This window comes from Littorina saxatilis, linkage group LG14 (genome assembly GCF_037325665.1).
Source record: "Littorina saxatilis isolate snail1 linkage group LG14, US_GU_Lsax_2.0, whole genome shotgun sequence".
In the NCBI taxonomy this organism is placed as follows: domain Eukaryota; kingdom Metazoa; phylum Mollusca; class Gastropoda; order Littorinimorpha; family Littorinidae; genus Littorina; species Littorina saxatilis.
Genome location: NC_090258.1, coordinates 7,180,933 through 7,185,537, shown reverse-complemented (window position 1 = coordinate 7,185,537; position 4,605 = coordinate 7,180,933). Strand labels below are relative to the sequence as shown.

The 4,605-nt window shown below is 42.0% G+C and overlaps 1 protein-coding gene across 2 annotated transcripts in view; it reads right to left on the bottom strand.

Annotated features, from left to right (window-relative positions):
- LOC138947022 (multiple epidermal growth factor-like domains protein 6) overlaps positions 1-4,367 on the bottom strand; it is a 93,053-nt gene extending 88,686 nt beyond the window's left edge. The window contains exon 1 of one of the 2 annotated variants that reach the window (XM_070318454.1): positions 3,937-4,367. The gene's annotated coding sequence lies outside the window, so the exon portion shown is untranslated. Of the gene's footprint in view, positions 618-3,936 lie in introns of those variants that run through there. The other variant, XM_070318455.1, reaches the window with a different exon arrangement.
- Positions 4,368-4,605: the final 238 nt, after the last annotated feature.

The following is a 4,605-nucleotide window of genomic DNA, read 5'->3' as shown; positions in this document are numbered from 1 at the left end:
GTAGAAAGGTTACTCCGAGACGAGAACTGCCATAAACTTTGAGAAAAAAAATCAACGAAACCTGTACAGCTTCAGTGGCAAACTTGTGGAATAAAATGAACTCCAGCAGCATCTTTTGATACTTCTGATGCATACAGCTTATATGCTTTCTACGTTGTCAGTGTTCCAAGCTATTCCAGTAGATGAATGAAAGCCTAGCAAAAACGTGTGATATAAATCATAAACTGCGCACAGGAAGATGATTTTTTTCTGGATTCCAAAACTCGAGGGCCAGCTTTTTGTAAATCCTCGCTGAAGAAACAGGAAGAGGGGTTCAGCGACTGAGGTGGGGTGGAGGGAATGGTTCGTGGATGGGGAGCTTTGGTGAAGAGGGAGGGGGGGGGGGGGGAGTCCGGCGGCGAAATAGTTCATTTCAGACCTTTGTAAGTTACTTAGTGAACCGAAATATACAGAAATAATGAGAAAGAAAGAAGAACCAACTAACACGGACAGAATTAATCATAACACCCAACAGGAATATAATTGTTTTGGGTTGTTAGTCTCGTGGGCTAGCTTTCACGAACTTAAGCTCAAGATGCAGGTAGAGATCGCTAATTGGGCGAAGAGCGGTGGGATGGGGGGGGGGGTGGAGATGGGGGGGGGGGAGGGGTCTTAGCCAATACACTTCAGAAGTTATTTGCGCTAGTGCATGCAGGCCCAGGGCTCTGTTTTTCCTCACACACTTAAATCTCGTTCAGTTGAAGGGCTTATAAATATCGGCGGTGGCTGACGTTTAACGAGGCACTTTCAATGCCTCTTTGGGAGCGCTCTGACCTTGGCAATATGGTAGACTCATTTAGTCCCACTTGTTTCGCCTTCACTCTTTTCGTCTTATTCTGCTTCTGCTAGTTTCTCGTTCATGTTCTTTTTGTTCTTGCTTCTTCTTCTTCTTCTTGCTCTTCTTGTTTTCTTACTTGTTCTTGTTCTTCTAGATCTTGTTTTTCTTATTTTGCTTTTGTTCTTGCTCTTCTTGTCTTCTTGTCTTCTGACTTGTGCTTGTTCTTCTAGATCTTGTTCTTCTTATTTTTGCTTTTGTTCTTGCTCTTCTTGTCTTCTGGTTTGTTCTTGTTCTTCTTCTACTTGCTGGAACAAGTTCTTTTTCTTCTTGTTGTTGTTGTTGTTGTTGTTGTTGTTGTTGTTGTTGTTGTTGTTGTTGTTGTTCTTCTTCTTCTTCTTCTTCTTCTTCTTCTTCTTCTTCTTCTTCTTCTTCTTCTTCTTCTTCTTTCCACTAACGTTTCCTGTTTGTCATAGTATTCCGTATCAACGTTCAAAATTGTCTTTTTTCTCTTCTGCGGTTTGTATCTTTTTCTTTTTGACTTTTTAACATTTTCTCATCACCAAGCAATAATTGTTCTCAAACTTTTTATCCATTCATTTGTCCTTTTAACGCTTGTTCCTAACGTTTCTTTCTGTGAGTATCCCTTTCTCATTTTTTCCTACCATTATTTTCGTCTTTTTTTTCTCTCCACAAAGTACTCTATTTCCTTCTTTTTTTTATACCGTCCTTCTTTATTTACAATATCATCTTTTTGACTTGTTTTACACTCTCGTCTTTTTTACTTTTTTTTTCGATCTCGTCTTTTTGACTGTTGTTGTTGTTGCCATCTCGTCTTTTTGACTGTTTGTTGTTGTTGCCATCTCGTCATTTTGACTGTTTGTTGTTGTTGTTGCCATCTCGTCTTTTTGACTGTTGTTGTTGTTGCCATCTCGTCTTTTTGACTGTTGTTGTTGTTGCCATCTCGTCTTTTTGACTGTTTGTTGTTGTTGTTGCCATCTCGTCTTTTTGACTGTTTGTTGTTGTTGTTGCCATCTCATCTTTTTGACTGTTTGTTGTTGTTGTTGCCATCTCGTCTTTTTGACTGTTTGTTGTTGCCATCTCGTCTTTTTGACTGTTTGTTGTTGTTGCCATCTCGTCTTTTTGACTGTTTGTTGTTGTTGCCATCTCGTCTTTTTGACTGTTGTTGTTGTTGCCATCTCGTCTTTTTGACTGTTTTTATACAATCTCGTCTTTTTGATTCTTTGTTTGCATCTTATTATGGGGGGACTTTTTTACCATCTTGTCTTTTTGACTGTTTGTTGTTGTTGCCATCTAGTCTTTTTGACTGTTTGTTGTTGTTGTTGCCATCTCGTCTAATTGACTGTTTTTATACAATCTCGTCTTTTTGATTCTTTGTTTGCATCTTATTATGGGGGGACTTTTTTACCATCTCGTCTTTTAACTGTTTTATCATCTTGTCTTTCTCGCTGTTCCCTACCAATTCATCTATCTCACCTTCCCTACCAATTCATCTATCTCACCTTCCCTACCAATTCATCTATCTCACCTTCCCTACCAATTCATCTATCTCACCTTCCCTACCAATTCATCTATCTCACCTTCCCTACCAATTCATCTATCTCACCTTCCCTACCAATTCATCTATCTCACCTTCCCTACCAATTCATCTATCTCACCTTCCCTACCAATTCATCTATCTCACCTTCCCTACCAATTCATCTATCTCACCTTCCCTACCAATTCATCTATTTTTTGTTTGTTTGTTTGCTTAACGCCCAGCCGACCACGAAGGGCCATATCAGGGCGGAGCTGCTTTGACATTTAACGTGCGCCACACACAAGACAGAAGTCGCAGCACAGGCTTCATGTCTCACCCAGTCACATTATTCTGACACCGGACCAACCAGTCCGAGCACTAACCCCATAATGCCAGACGCCAGGCGGAGCAGCCACTAGATTGCCAATTTTAAAGTCTTAAGTGTGACCCGGCCGGGGTTCGAACCCACGACCTCCCGATCACGGGGCGGACGCCTTACCACTATGCCAACCGTGCCGGTACCAATTCATCTATCTCACCTTCCCTACCAATTCATCTATCTCACCTTTCCTACCAACGGTTTAAAAAAAAAATGTTACGCCATTTCCTCACAACTTGTCTTTTTCACGATGTTCTTTCGTGTGTTTTTCTTTCACAACTGTTCCTATCAGGGATTTCTGATATTCCTACCTGATCCTTACGTTTAACCTTATCACTACATTATCTTCCCGTGTGTGTGCCTATTCATTTTATTTACATAATGTGTCTTTTATTACGTTACTTCCTTATCTATATGACACGTTATTTGTAAGTATGTGTATCTCTGTAGTCGACGTTCTCCGGTTAATGGTTTGTTTTGTCTGTAATTCAACTTCCTACATGTATTAGCAAATATTTCCTCTTTTTTTTATTTGTGACACGTTATTACATTTTGATCAGCACCAAGGGAAAATGAACTTTTTATACATTTAAATTCAACAAAAATGGACACACCAGGTTAGATTTGTCATTTTATTTCGGCAAACTGCCTTCTTCAGGATGTTATTAGGAAAGTAGGGAATGACAGCACGTGACGCACGGTGCTGATGGGATGAGTACCGTGCCAGTCGATTCCTTCACTTTCCGAGTTAATTTGATTTAATCTAATTCTTCTTCTTCTTCTTCTCCTTCTTCTTCTTCCGTGGGCTGAAACTCCCACGTACACTCGTGTTTTTTTGCACGAGTGGAATTTTACGTGTATGACCGTTTTTTACCCCGCCATTTAGGCAGCCATACGCCGTTTTCGGAGGAAGCATGCTGGGTATTTTCGTGTTTCTATAACCCACCGAACTCTGACATGGATTACAGGATCTTTTTCGTGCGCACTTGGTCTTGTGCTTGCGTGTACACACGGGACGGGGGTGTTCGGACACCGAGGAGAGTCTGCACACAAAGCTGACTCTGAGAAATAAATCTCTCGCCGAACGTGGGGACGAACTCACGCTGACAGCGGCCAACTGGATACAAATCCAACGCGCTACCGACTGAGCTACATCCCCGCCCTAATCTAATTCAACCACAACAACAACAAAACACAACTCACTTTTTCCCCACAGTTGTCTTGTATTCAACACTGTCTCTCAACACATTTCCAGACTAAACCTTAAAGCAAAACTTGCTTTCTCAGTTTGAAATTTCACCACCGCGGAACACCACCACCACCACTTAACAAAACAACACCACAGTTTCAGACCTCTACGGTGAACATCCTGCCACTACACAGCAAATACTACGCGGAACTGTCGAACTGAAAAGCGACTGTGTCTTTCAAGGAACTAACAGGCACGCAAGGTATAGGTATAGTTGGCATCCGCCGTTATCGTCAAAGAGACATTTACATGAGGCATTCACCGGGTGAAGAGAGAGGTACAGTCTACTAGCAGAGCCAGGCTTGGGTCGAAGATTCTTTGCGAGTATGCGTTTCCAAGACATGGCACGTTGTTAGTCTCGCCTATGCGCATCGCTTGGGACGGCTTGATTTGCAAGAATTTGCACGTGTTACAGGCACGTGATAATCGAGAGGGGGAGGGAAAGGCGGGGGGGGGGGGGGGGTGGGGGATGGGGGGTGGATGTTTGTTCCGTTTGTGAGTTGAACTACATTTGTCTTTACTCGCTGAAGTAAGAAGAGTGCGAGTACATACTAGAGAAAAAGGGAAAACAAGGAACTTAGTCGAAAAATATCGACAGGGGGCCGACAAATGGTTTAAATGTG